This window comes from Hyperolius riggenbachi, chromosome 8 (genome assembly GCF_040937935.1).
Source record: "Hyperolius riggenbachi isolate aHypRig1 chromosome 8, aHypRig1.pri, whole genome shotgun sequence".
Taxonomy (NCBI): Eukaryota; Metazoa; Chordata; class Amphibia; order Anura; family Hyperoliidae; genus Hyperolius; species Hyperolius riggenbachi.
In genome coordinates, this window is record NC_090653.1 from 245,459,051 (window position 1) to 245,474,303 (window position 15,253).

Here is a 15,253-nt window from a genome sequence, read left to right on the forward strand (position 1 = left end):
GGATTTCACAGGTCATTTTGCAACATTTGGTTTCAAGACTACTCCTCACGGTTTTGGGCCCCTAAAATGCCAGGGCAGTATAGGAACCCCACAAATGACCCCATTTTAGAAAGAATACACCCCAAGGTATTCCGTTAGGAGTATGGTGAGTTCATAGAAGATTTAATTTTTTGTCACAAGTTAGTGGAAATTGATTTTAATTGTTTTTTTTCACAAAGTGTCATTTTTCACTAACTTGTGACAAAAAACAAAATCTTCTATGAACTCACCATACGCCTAACGGAATACCTTGGGGTGTCTTCTTTCTAAAATGGGGCCATTTGTGGGGTTCCTATACTGCCCTGACATTTTAGGGGCCCTAAACCATGAGGAGTAGTCTTGAAACCAAATGTCTCAAAATGACCTGTGAAATCCTAAAGGTACTCATTGGACTTTGGGCCCCTTAGCATAGTTAGGCTGCAAAAAAGTGTCACACATGTGGTATCGCCGTACTAAGGAGAAGTAGTATAATGTGTTTTGTGGTGTATTTTTACATCTAACCATGCTGAGAGGGAGAAATATCTCTGTAAATGACACATTTTTGATTTTTTTTTACACATTTACAGAGAGATTTCTCCCACCCAGCATGGGTATGTGTAAAAATACGGCGATACCACATGTGTGACACTTTTTTGCAGCCTAGGTGCGCTAAGGGGCCCAACGTCCTATTCACAGGTCATTTTGAGGCATTTGTTTTCTAGACTACTCCTCACGGTTTAGGGCCCCTAAAATGCCAGGGCAGTATAGGAACCCCACAAGTGACCCCATTTTAGAAAGAAGACACCCCAAGGTATTCCGTTAGGTGTATGGTGAATTCATCGAATATTTTATTTTTTGTCACAAGTTAGTGAAAAATGACACTTTGTGAAAAAAACAATAAAAATCAATTTATGCTAACTTTTGACAAAAAATACAATTTTCTATGAACTTGTCATACACCTAACAGAATACATTGGGGTGTCTTCTCTCTAAAATGGGGTCACTTGTGGGGTTCCTATACTGCCCTGGCATTTTACGGGCCCAAAACCGTGAGTAGTCTGGAAACCAAATTTCTCAAAATGACTGTTCAGGGGTATAAGCATCTGCAAATTTTGATGTCAGGTGGTCTATGAGGGGGCAAATTTTGTTGAACCGATCATAAGCAGGGTGGCCTCTTAGATGACAGGTTGTATTGGGCCTGATCTGATGGATAGGAGTGCTAGGGGGGTGACAGGAGGTGATTGATGGGTGTCTCAGGGGGTGGTTAGAGGGGAAAATAGATGCAATCAATGCACTGGGGAGGTGATCGGAAGGGGGTATGAGGGTTTGGTCGAGTGATCAGGAGCCCACAGGGGGCAAATTAGGGCCTGATCTGATGGGTAGGTGTGCTAGGGGGTGACAGGTGGTGACAGGAGGTGATTGATGGGTGTCTCAAGGTGTGATTAGAGGGGGGAAATAGATGCAAGCAATGCACTGGCGAGGTGATCAGGGCTGGGGCCTGAGGGCGCTCTGAGGGTGTGGGCGGGTGATTGGGTGCCCTAGGGGCAGATAGGGGTCTAATCTGATGGGTATCAGTGACAGGGGCTGATTGATGGGTGATCAGTGGGTGATTAGATGGCAGAACAGATGTAAACAATGCACTTTGGAGGTGATCTGAGGGTAGGTCTGGGGCAATCTGATGGTGTGGGAGGGTGATTAGATGCCCGTAAGAGGCAGGTTAGGGTCTGATCTGATAAGTGGCACCAAAACTTGGGCCCACTTTTAAAGGGAACCCAAGGTGAGAATAATATTGAGGCTGCCATATTTATATCCTTTTAAAGGGAACCAGAGACGTTGGGGGAAAGATTTTATACATACCTGGGGCTTCCTCCAGCCCCATACGCACGGATCGCTCCCACGCCGCCGTCCTCCGCTTCCTGTATCCACCGGTAACGGGTCCCGTCATTGCCGCCAGTCGGCCATCAGACGCAGCCAATTGTCCGCATCACACGGGGCTCCCTCCATATATGTACGCGTGAGGCTGCCTACTGCGCAGCCGCATGCGTACGGGTATGGAGGGAGCCCCTGTGATGCGGACAATTGGCCGCGTCAGCCGGAAGTGACGGGACCCGGTACCGCCGATACAGGAAGCGGAGGATGGCGGCGTGGGAGCGACCCAGGCTTATGGGGTTGGAAGAAGCCCCAGGTATGTATAAAAGCTTTTTCTATTTTTTTTAACGTTCCTCTCTGGTTCCCTTTAAGCCATACCAGTTGTCTGGCTGCCGTGCTGGTCCTCTACCTCTAATTCTTTCAACCATAGACCCTGAACAAGCATGCAGCAGGTCAGGGGTTTCTGACAATATTGTCAGAACTGACAAGATTAGCTGTATGTTTGTTTCTGGTGTAATTCAGTTCACTACTGCAGCCAAATACATCAACAGGGCTGCCAGGCAACTAGTATTGTTTAAAAGGAAATAAATATGGCAGCCTCCATATCACTCTCACCTCGGGTTCACTTTAACCACTTGCCGACCAGTGGCTTTCTGGCTGATCTGTGCTGCGTAGGCTCTTCAGCCTGCAACACAGATCAGGTTTTAGCCAGGGCGATCAGACTTACCCCCTTTTTTCCCCACTAGGGGGATTGCCTGCTGGGGGGGGTCTGATCGCCGCCGGCTCTCTGCGCTTTGCGGGGGGGCTCTTCAAAGCCCCCCTCCGCAGCGTTTTCAGGGCTCCGTCCCTCTCCCTCCCTCTCCCTTCCCCTCTGAGCTGCGCAGGACGGCTTCAGCCTATCAAATGACGGCGATCCCCGGCCAATCAGAGGCCGGGGATCGCCGATCTGCCTTGCGGCGCTGCTGCGCAGCAGCGCCGTATGATGTAAACAGCGGGGATTTCTTCCCCGCGTGTTTACATTTTGCCGGCGAGCCGCAATCGGCGGCTCTCCGGCTGTTCACGGAGACAGCCTCCGTGAACGGACATGGAAAGGCCGCTTGAACGATGGAAACTTGCAGACGACCAGTTTACGCCAATCGGCGTTAGCTGGTCGTCAAGAGGTTAAATTACAGTTAGCTCCGCCCTCATCCGGTCATGGCCACGCTTATTTCCCCCCTATAGCTACACCCATTTTTTGCTGCGGCGCGCGAAGCTACCTCAGAAATTGGTCCAGCACCTGCATAGCACCCCTCCAAAAAAATCCTGAAGCTGCCACTGACTGGAAACAATATGGGCCCTTTTCCACTAGCGCGATTGCAATTGCTGAATCACAAAATCGCAAATCATTAGTGATTTTTAAATCGCTAGGGTTGTTACTTTGTCATAGAAATCACGAGAAGTATTTTCCACTACAGTGTTTCGATTTGGAAATCGCAAATCGCAATCACTTGCTGGAGCGATTTTTACGATAATGCAATGCAAATGCAAATTGCAATCGCGTAACAGAATTATTGAAAAATCACAATCGCTGGCATTTGTGATTGCGATTGCTAGTGGAAAAGGGCCCTAAGAGACACTTTTCTTTGTTAATAATGTTCTATTTCTTAGCTGTACTACACATACAAATCATTATATCATAAGTTTATTTTCACTTCTGATTCCCTTTAAAGGGACACTGTAGGGGGGTCAGGGCAAATTGAGTTGAACTTACCCGGGGCTTCTAACGGTCCCCCGCAGACATCCTGTGTTGGCGCAGCCACTCACCGATGCTCCGGCCCCGCCTCCGGTTCACTTCTGGAATTTCAGACTTTAAAGTCTGAAAACCACTGCGCCTGCGTTGCCGTGTCCTCGATCCTGCTGATGTCACCAAGAGCGCACAGTGCAGGCCCAGTATGGTCTGTGTCTGCGCAGTACACTCCTGGTGACATCAGCGGGAGTGAGGGCATGGCAACGCAGGCGCAGTGGTTTTCTGACTTTAAAGTCAGAAATTCCAGAAGTGAACTGGAGGCGGGGCCGGAGCATCGGTGAGTGGCTGCGCCAACACAGGATGTCTGCGGGGTACCATCAGAAGCCCCGGGTAATTTCAACTCATTTTCCCCCGACCCCCCCTACAGTATCCCTTTAATAACGAACTTTGAATTTCTTTTCAGTGCGGTGTAATAAATAATATGTAGGATTTACTTTATTACCACTAGATGTCAATGTTGTGCTATCTTTATACGCTGGGGTTCATTTTTTTGTTTTTTTTCTGTGATTGCAAAAAAAGCCTGGGACCCTCTAGGAGCGATTTTGTAGCGCTTGCCATTTGCTGGTGATCTGCAAAGCTCTAGACCTGTGGATCCCCAGGGGTAGCTTCACTAGCAGCAATGAGAAAGCCACATAGTGTGGCGAATCGCGACAGCGGCGGTGGGGACCCGTAGAGATACTTACCGGTAGGATCGTATTCACTTGGTTACTGACCTCACTTATCTCTTGCTCCTTTCACAGTCTGCATTTTTCACCTACAACACTTTTCACTGCTTGGTGGCTTTCTAATTATTTTTATCACTATGTGATTGGTTTCCCTTTCCTAGCCTTCTTTCACTTTTTATATTACGTTTCAGGGGTTGCAACCCCTCTTTTTACACTTTGATATCCCTTTTGAATTGCCTTGTTTTTGCGTGCATTTGTGGATGCTATTTGCACATATGTTGTTACGCAGTCGTGTTGTATGTGTCACAACAATATTATGCACTTTTAGTGTTATATTCATGTAATTTATGGATCAATATGGTCATTACTAGCACTTTGTAACTTTCCTGGTTCTCCGATATTGTGGGTTATACAATTCCCCCCCCCCCCCCCCCCCCACACACACACACACACACTTTGTTTTAAATGTTTTTAAGTGTTTTTAATTGTTTATAATTGCAATAAAGGATGTAATTTAATTTTCTGATATATGCTGCTCTGGTGCTGTTTCTTTGAGGTCATAGCTGTTTTTCTTGGTTGCTAATGGACTTTTTTGACCATTCTGCACAGTGCACTCCCACCCCTTTGTTTACATATAGGGTGGTATATGAATTATTGGGGATGGTGCTCCCCATACTGTATTTTGTTTACTTTATTTTCACTTCTGATTCCCTTTAATAACTTTGAATTTCTTTTCAGTGCAGTGTAATAAATAATATGTAGGATTTACTTTATTACCACTAGATGTCACTGTTGTGCTATCTTTATACGCTGGGGTTCATTTTTTTTTGTTTTTTTTTCTGAGATTGCATAAAAGCCTAGTGCTGCGTACACACATGCGACAACTATCGTTCGTTGTGAACGACGAACGAACTTTTAATTGATGAAAGAACGACCTGATTAACCACTTGCCGACCGCGCACGCATAACGCGCGTCGGCAAAGTGGCTCCTGTAGGACCAGGCACGCACATCTGCGTCGCCAGGTTCCCGGTAATTAATGAGCGATCGCGCGGCGGGAGCCGCGCGATCGCTGTGTCACGTGGTGCCGCCCCCTTGTGACTACAACCCGCCGGCCAATCCGCAGCGCCGGCGGGTTGTAAAATTTCAAACCAGCCACTTAAAAACGTATGATACAGTTTGTTTACCTAACAAACTGTATTATACTGCCTGCCTCCCCGCTGGTGGTCACACTTAGCGATCGACCACCGGCGAGGAGAGCAGGCATAGTGAGTCACACACCGCACACGTTAGGAGCCCCACAGACCCCCCCGATCACCCGCAGCACCCATCAGACACCCCCCTGTACCCCCCTGCAGCACGCAGCTTAGACCCAACCACCCCCCATATCACCCATCAATCAATCCCTGACACCACCTGTCACTCCTATCAATCAGATCAGACCCCCAACTACCCCTTAGGGTTATCTGATCACCCCCCACCCCTTCAGATCTCCCCCCCTCCCTCCCCCCCCCCCCCCTGTATACTGCATATCTCTATCTCCCTCTAATAGCCCACTGATCAGTTGTCAATCACCTATCAGTCACCTGTCAATCAACCCTTGTCACCACCTGCCACTGCCCCACATCAGATCAGACCCCCCACTGCCCCTTAGGGACTTCTGATCACCCACCCACCCTTTCAGATCCCCCCGAGACCCCCCCCCCTGATCACATCAGCAGTCCATTGTTTACATCTTTTTTTTCCCTGTAAAAACCCACTTATCACCCATCAATAACCCATCTATCACCCCCTGTCAACACCTGTCACTCCCATCCATCAGATTAGACCCCCAACTACCCCTTAGGGGTATCTGATCACCCACCCACCCCTTCAGATCTCCCCCACCCCTGACCCCCCCCCCCCCCTGTATACTATCTATCTCCCTGTAATCTGTTAAGCTTGGGGGTGTAATCTCCACAGTCAGCATACAACACATAAGCGGACGTGAAGGAGGTACACACACCAGCACAAGGGATCAGGATATCCCCAGTTTAGTGGAGGAGAGGACTGACTCCAATAGGAGATTGTGGTGCACAGAGCCGGTGCAGATCTGAACAGCCACAAACACTTTCGCAATAACGTCTCAGCGCAAAGTAGCGCTGAGCGCATAAACCAGGACTGAGGAGATCAGGACAGGTAGACAGAATGAACGCTTGCTAGCTAGCGATTACTTAGCGACAGCAAGCGTCCAAAACCAGACAGACTGGAATGAGGCAGCCAATGCGTTGCGGCGATGGCGTGCCTCACAAAGACAGGACAGGAGAGACAGGAAATAGCAGGATCGAGATAGATAAACGTAACACAGATAAATATACAATAAGTATGTTTTCCTAGCGTATTACAATTACAGCTATCAATGAAACTATTTGTAACGTCTGACTAACATATGTATATATCGGCAATGAACCGATATATGACATAAGCAGGAACGCTGACTAAGACTGAAGTAATACAGGGAACAGGACTCAGAAGGATTCGCTATCTCTTCGCAGAGATGAACGCAATCCACAAACAGGACCAGGAACAGGATTCAGAAGGATTCGTTATCTCTTCGCAGAGATGAACGCAATCCACAAACAGGACCAGGAACAGGATTCAGAAGGATTCGTTATCTCTTCGCAGAGATGAACGCAATCCACAAACAGGACCAGGAACAGGATAACTAGCTCAGCACGGGTGTTCACGATACGCGCAAACCACCAAAACGTGCTGGAAAACTGACTAACTGAACACAGGAAATAAACAGTTCGTGTACGTATATATCAGCGACACTGATATATTAACGTAACACGAATACAAGGAAAATAACAAAATGCGCAAGTATGCGTATATATTGGCGATGAACCAATATATGACACAAGACAAGCAAGTAGCAACTTCTAGAACAAGAGCAGAACTAGGAGGACTCGCTGACCCCTTCGCAGGAGTCAGCGCAGTCCACACGGACCAGGAACGAGGTGGGGCACGAGCAGAGTAACAGATAGAGTCTGAAACTATGATAGCCCATGAGGCATTGCAGGAAGCAGTTCTTTATACTGAGGTCATCCAATGGGAGCAGACCTGCAGACTCCCACACAAGTGAATGGTAATTAATCACAGGCTGACAGCAGGAAAAGGCAGACAATGATATGCAGCCTGCAGGAAAGGGACTGCCCCTCCACTGCAGCAGACAATGTTTGTTTACACAAAAGCATATTAAACTGTCATTAACTTCAGAGCGACTGCAGATGGAATCAGCAACTAGTTTAAGTGCAAACCAAACTATGCAAGCAAATGCATGTAATGACATTAGAACTGTTTGGTTTGCAATACCACTGCAGTCAGCAGTAAACGCTGCAGAAGCGATCATAACATAATCGCCCACTGATCAGCTGTCAATCACCTATCAGTCACCTGTCAATCATCCCTTGTCACCACCTGTCACTGCCCCACATCAGATCAGACCTCCAACTGCCCCGGGGCTTCTGATCACCCACCCTTTCAGATCCCCCCGAGACACCCCCCCCCCACCCCCCCCCCCCCCGATCACATCAGCAGTCCATTGTTTGCATCGGTTTTTCCCTGCTGTAAACACCCACTTATCACCCGTCAATAACCCATCTATCACCCCTTGTCACCACCTGTCACTCCTATCCATCAGATCAGACCCCCAACTACCCCTTAGGGGCTTCTGATCACCCACCCCCTCAGATCCTCCCCACACCTTACTAGTGCATTGCTTGCGTATATTCTCCCCCCTGCCATTGTGTATCTTATCTCCTGCCTGTAAGGCTTAATTGTGCTTTGTTTGGCTACAATTGTCTCAATTGTACTGTGATTGGCATCGATTGTCGTGTGATTGGCTTCGATTGTCACGTAATTGGTTTTCGATTGTCGTGTGATTGGCTTCAATTGCCCTGATTGGTTTTGATTGTGCCAATTGCCCTCTGATTGGCTGTTTTGCCCTGTGTCTCGATTGTCTCAATTGCCCTGTGATTAGCATCGATTGTCGTGTGATTGGCTTGATTGTCACGTAATTGGTTTTCGATTGTCGTGTGATTGGCTTCAATTGCCCTGATTGGTTTTGATTGTGCCAATTGCCCTCTGATTGGCTGTTTTGCCCTGTGCCTCGATTGTCTCAATTGCCCTGTGATTAGCATCGATTGTCGTGTGATTGGCTTCGATTGTCACGTAATTGGTTTTTGATTGTCGTGTTATTGGATTCAATTGCTCCTTGATTGGCTTTGATTGCGCAGATTGCTGTAATTGTGTTGTAATTGCCTCGTGATTGTTTTTGATTATTTGTGATTACTCTCTGATCCCCCAACCCCAACCCCCCCTCACCGTCACTATCCTAGTGATCTAAAAACAGTGATCAGTGAAAACTGTCACTTTTTTAGTATCACTAGTGGTACCAGTTAGGCCAGTTAGCTAGGCAAAAGGGTTGTTAGTGTCAGTTAGTGCTCAGCCCACTGCACCACAGTCACTAATTAGCGTCATCACTGTCGCTAATCAGCATTGGTACTATATAGTATCTGTAAGTGATCATTAGTGATCACAGTCAGATCTATATTAGGGTCACTAGGATCCACAAAAAAACGCAGTGTTTGCCCGATCAGACCTGATCGTTCGCCTGCACTGCGTTCAGCCCGCCCCACCGCAGTGACAGAAATTTATTTTTTCTGATCACTGCAAAAAACACTGTACACTAGCTGTGGCACTGTAAACAGCAGTTTTGATTTTTTTTTTAATCAAAACTCAGTGACCACAGCTTTCTACCTCTCAAGTACTCCATTTCGCTAGGTAGGTGCTCTTTTTCCTGGGTAGTCTCAGAGGAATACCTCCTAAATTTAGCAGGCCACCATGGCAAAAAAGAGGTTTTCCAATGAAGACATCTACAGGTACATGGACCAGTCGGATGAGGATGATTGGGTCGACTTATTCGACGAATCTTCTGGTTCAGAGTACGATCCTGTAGACAGCAGTGGCTCTCTGACCGATAGTTCCGATGACGAGGTTGAGGTCCCGGCTAGAGCCAGGCGTACCACACCCCATGTCACTGGACTGCAGGTGGCGGAAGATCAGTCTCAAGGGCAGCAGAGTGATGCTGGCGCTGATCTGATTTTTCTTGGTGAGGCATGCACCAGCAGCGCAGCATCTCCTGGACCTCTCAACACCAGTACTTCCGTAGAAGACCCTGGTGAAGTGGCGAACACCAGGCCGGAAGTAGAAACTGGTTCGGTGGTACGTGAATTAAGACCCGATTCGCAGCCACCAAGTAGACGGGCCCGTACTCCCATTGGTTTTCCAGAGGTGCTGGCAAACCCTGATTGGCATTCCCCTGATCCCGCCGCACCCGTACTGCCCCCTTTCACCGCCCAGTCTGGAGTCCAGGTGGAGACAGTTGAACTAGGATCGGCCCTAGACTTTTTTGAACTGTTCCTCACCCAGGATCTCCTTGACTTAATTGTGGCTGAGACCAACCGTTATGCCACACAATTTATAACCGCCAATCCGACAAGCTGCCACGCCCAGCCTTTTCGGTGGAAACCACTCCAAGTTTCCGAACTTAAAATTTTTTTGGGCCTTCTCCTCAACATGGGTATTACAAAAAAAAATGTATTGCGCTCTTATTGGTCTACACGCCCAATACATAACATGCCCGTGTTCTCTGCTGCCATGTCCAGGGCGCGATTTGAGATCATCCTGCGCTTCCTGCATTTCAATGACAACGACACCTGTCATGCAAGAGGCCACCCAGCTTATGACCGGCTCTACAAAATTCGGCCCCTCATAGACCACCTGTCATCCACATTTGCAGATGCTTATACCCCTGAACAGAACATCTGTGTAGACGAGTCCCTCGTACATTTTACCGGGCGCCTTGGCATCAAACAGTACATCCCAAGCAAGCGCGCCCGGTATGGGGTGAAACTGTATAAGCTCTGTGATAGGGCCACAGGCTATACATCTCGTTTTAGGGTCTATGAGGGAAAAGACTCAAAATTGGAGCCGGTCGGATGTCCTGACTACCTGGGGAGCAGTGGAAAGATTGTGTGGGACTTGGTGTCACCCTTGTTCCAGAAGGGGTACCATCTTTATGTGGACAACTTTTACACAAGTGTGGCCCTCTTTCAGCACTTAAAGTTAGAAGGAATCCGATGCTGTGGCACCGTGCGGCCTAGCCGCCGGGGCTTCCCCCAACGGCTCATTAACACCAGACTTCAGCGGGGGGAGAGGGCTGCCTTGTGTACTGATGACTTGCTCTCGGTGAAATGGAAGGACAAGAGGGACGTTTACCTTCTGTCTACCATTCACACAGACACGACAGTACAAATTACACGGGCAACAGAGGTCATTGAAAAGCCCCTCGCCATCCATAGCTATAATGCCAACATGGGAGGGGTGGGCTTCAATGACCAGATGTTAGGGCCCTATTTAATTTCCCGGAAAACCAGACGCTGGTATAAGAAAGTGTCTGTGTATTTAATTCAATTGGCGATGTACAACAGCTTTGTTCTCTACAGTAAGGCTGGGAGAACTGGATCTTTCCTTCAATTCCAGGAAGAGATCGTTTCGGCACTCCTGTATCCAGAAGGTGCCAGAGCCCAACCCCCAAATGCAACTAGCCGGCTGCATGGAAGGCATTACGCCTACACGATTCCCAGTACCCCAACTCAACGCAACCCCAGAAAAAGATGTCGTGTCTGCAGCAAGGCTGGAATAAGGCGTGACACCCCCGTTTACTGTCCCTCCTGTCCTGACCAGCCTGGCCTATGCCTAGGGGAGTGTTATGAGAGGTACCACGAGAAGTCACACTTTTAGAACCTAGGGAACTACAGACACAGCAGTAGGCACACAAGGGTCTCTCAGTGCTATTTCACACTGGCGCGATGCGTTAGGGCAAATTGCCTAGCAAAAGTCACACTTTGCGGTCCCCCCCTACGCCGGAAGTGCTTGACTTAACGCTAGTGCATGCCTACGTTACTGCGTGGCTTCTGCGGCAATTTGGGTCGGCCCGGAAGTCATGTTAGTCTACGGCGACGCAGTTAATTACTAGGCCGAATGCTACTCTTGTGGTATTCCCTGAAGATCTATTTTGGGCGAGACGGTGCGGCGGGCTCGACCGACCGGATAGGCCAGTATGCAGTGTGAACCCAAACATCAGGTTTTGAGAGATCCAAATACACTGGCCTGCCAGAAACCTCTCCTTTCACTTGGGACAGAATGCATAATGTACTTCGCCACATATCTGTGCGATTTGCACTTTGCACATTGACCCATGGGGGAGGAGAAGTTTATCCTCAGCTCGCAGGTAAAAAAAAAAAAAAAAAAACAGGTAAGCAAAAAAGTTAATATTTGGTTACCAATGTTATTGTTTGGTTTGAACATATTTAATAAAGTTTAAAAAGTTAATGTTATTGAAGTGCTTTGCTGCTTGCTTGCTTTTTTTTTTTTTTTTTTTTTCCTTCTTCTCTCTTTTTTTCCAACCGACCAATCAGCTGCAGCACTGATGATGCATCCTGACAGAAGCATTGCGCTTCTGTCAGGTTACACAAAATCGGTGCATGCAGCGCTGTAGGACGAGATTTCTCCTCCACAGTAAAAGAGATACGTTTGCCGAGGCATATGGGCCAAGGTGTGGTGTTGGGGATTCATATGCTTTGGCAAGCACTTTGTATCAAAAAAGAACTCAAGCAATGATTTCTCCATTCACATCGATCAATGTGGATGAATAAATCAGGATTGCCTGGGCATACGAGCTGGTGGGTTTGGATTTTTGGGGTGGCAGCTCCTATGTCCAGGCGGACACCTTCCCCTCCTTTTTGTTTTGTTTTTTTCGTTTTTCTTCGCTCTTTTTTTCTATCCAGACCGACCGACCGACCGACCGACCAATCAGCTGCAGCACTGATGGTGCATCCTGACAGAAGCATTGCGCTTCTGTCAGGTTACACAAAATCAGTGCATGCAGCGCTGTAGGGCGAGATTTCTCCTCCACAGTAAAAAAGATACGTTTGCCGAGGCATATGGGCCAAGGTGTGGTGTTGGGGATTCATATGCTTTGGCAAGCACTTTGTATCAAAAAAGAACTCAAGCAATGATTTCTCCATTCACATCGATCAATGTGGATGAATAAATCAGGATTGCCTGGGCATACGAGCTGGTGGGTTTGGATTTTTGGGGTGGCAGCTCCTATGTCCAGGCGGACACCTTCCCCTCCTTTTTGTTTTGTTTTTTCGTTTTTCTTCTCTCTTTTTTTTCTATCCAGACCGACCGACCGACCGACTGACCGACCAATCAGCTGCAGCACTGATGGTGCATCCTGACAGAAGCATTGCGCTTCTGTCAGGTTACACAAAATCAGTGCATGCAGCGCTGTAGGACGAGATTTCTCCTCCACAGTAAAAAAGATACGTTTGCCGAGGCATATGGGCCGAGGAGCGGTGTTGGGGTTCATATGCTTTGGCAAGCACTTTGTATCAAAAAAGAACTCAAGCAATGATTTCTCCATTCACATCGATCGATGTGGATGAATAAATCAGGTTTGCCTGGGCATACGAGCTGGTGGGTTTGGATTTTTGGGGTGGCAGCTCCTATGTCCCTCTTTCTTTTCTTTTTGTTTCACATTTTTTGGCAGATATTTATTCATCCACTTTGATCGATGCGAATGAAGGGATGTTTGCCGTTCATTTTTCCTTTCAGCCCAGAATGCACTACCTGTATGCCCAATATAAGGAGTGTAGCAGAAATACTGGCCATACATGTAATGATTGCAGAGGCCCTAAAATGCCAGGACAGACCCCACAAATGACCCCATTTTGGAAAGAGGACACCCCAAAGTATTCCATGAGGTGCATGGTGAGTTCATAGAAGATTTTGTTTTTTGTCACAAGTTAGCATAAATTGTTGTTTTTTGTTTTTTTTTCACAAAGTATCCTTTTCTGCTAACTTGTGACAAAAAATATTTTTTTTATAAACTCACCATGCCCCTCATGGAATACTTTGTGGTGTCTTATTTTTAAAATGGGGTCATTTGTGGGGTTTGTTAACTGCCCTGTCATGTGGGGGGGGGGGGGCTAAATTGTGTGCACCCCTGTAAAGCCCAAAGGTAGTCATTGAACGTTGGGCCCCTTAGCGCAGTTAGGCTGCAAAAAAGTGCCACACGTGCTATCGCCGTACCCGGGAGAAGTAGACCAATGTGTTTTAGGGTGTATTTTTACACATACCCATGATGGGTAGAAGAAATCACTCTGTAAATGACAATTTTTTGATTTTTTTACACACAATTGTCCATTTACAGAGATTTTTCTCCCACCCAATATGGGTATGTGTAAAAATACACCCCAAAACACATTGTACTACTTCTCCCGAGTACGGCAATACCACATGTGTGGCACTTTTTTGCACCCTAACTGCGCTAAGGGGCCCAGAATCCAATGAGTACCGTTAGCATTTCACAGGTCATTTTGAGAAATTTGATTTCAAGACTACTCCTCACGGTTTAGGGCCCCTAAAATGCCAGAGCAGTATAGGAACCCCACAAATGACCCCATTTTACAAAGAGGACATCCCAAGGTATTCCGTTAGGAGTATGGTGAGTTCATAGAAGATTTTATTTTTTGTCACAAGTTAGTGGAAAATGACACTTGGTAAAAAAAACCAATAAATATCATTTTCCGCTAACTTGTGACAAAAAGCTAAATCTTCTATGAACTCACCATACTCCTAATTGAGTACCTTGGGGTGTCTTCTTTCTAAAATGGGGTCATTTGTGGGGTTCCTATACTGCTATGGCATTTTAGGGGCCCTAAACCGTGAGGAGTAGTCTTGAAACCAAATGTTTCAAAATGACCTGTGAAATGCTAAAAGGTACTCAGTGGACTCTGGGCCCCTTAGCGCAGTTAGGGTGCAAAAAAGTGCCACACATGTGGTATCGCCGTACTCAGGAGAAGTAGTATAATGTGTTTTGGGGTGTATTTTTACACATACCCATATTGGGAGGGAGAAATATCTCTGTAAATTGACAATTGTGTGTAAAGAAATCAAAACATTGTCATTTACAGAGATATTTCACCCACCCAATATGGGTATGTGTAAAAATACACCCCAAAACACATTGTACTACTTCTCCCAAGTACGGCGATACCACATGTGTGGCCCTTTTTTGCAGTCTAACTGCGCTAAGGGGCCCAGAGTCCAATGAGTACCTTTAGCATTTCACAGGTCATTTTGAAACATTTGGTTTCAAGACTACTTCTCACGGTTTAGGGCCCCTAAAATGCCAGAGCAGTATAGGAACCCCACAAATGACCCCATTTTAGAAAGAAGACACCCCAAGGTACTCAATTAGGAGTATGGTGAGTTCATAGAAGATTTAGCTTTTTGTCACAAGTTAGTGGAAAATGATTTTTATTGGGGTTTTTTACCAAGTGTCATTTTCCACTAACTTGTGACAAAAAATAAAATCTTCTATGAACTCACCATACTCCTAACGGAATACCTTGGGATGTCCTCTTTATAAAATGGGGTCATTTGTGGGGTTCCTATACTGCTCTGGCATTTTAGGGGCCCTAAACCGTGAGGAGTAGTCTTGAAACCAAATTTCTCAAAATGACCTGTGAAATCATAAAGGTACTCAGTGGACTCTGGGCCCCTTAGCGCAGTTAGGGTGCAAAAAAGTGCCACACATGTGGTACCGCCGTACTCAGGAGAAGTAGTATTATGTGTTTTGGGGTGTATTTTTACACATACCCATATTGGGTGGGAGAAATATCTCTGTAAATTGACAATTGTGTGTAAAGAAATCAAAAAATTGTCATTTACAGAGATATTTCTCCCACCCAATATGGGTATGTGTAAAAATACACCCCAAAACACATTGTACTACTTCTCCCG

At 46.8% G+C, this 15,253-nt stretch overlaps 1 protein-coding gene across 5 annotated transcripts in view; it reads left to right on the top strand.

Moving 5' to 3' along the window:
- SH3GLB2 (SH3 domain containing GRB2 like, endophilin B2) overlaps positions 1-15,253 on the top strand; it is a 136,416-nt gene that overhangs the window by 20,202 nt on the left and 100,961 nt on the right. Inside the window, exon 1 of one of the 5 annotated variants that reach the window (XM_068248500.1) lies at positions 4,221-4,358. The exons of 1 other annotated variant lie outside the window; for it this stretch is intronic. The gene's annotated coding sequence lies outside the window, so the exon portion shown is untranslated. Of the gene's footprint in view, positions 1-4,220; positions 4,359-15,253 lie in introns of those variants that run through there. 3 more of the 5 variants (XM_068248502.1, XM_068248503.1, XM_068248504.1) reach the window with 3 other exon arrangements.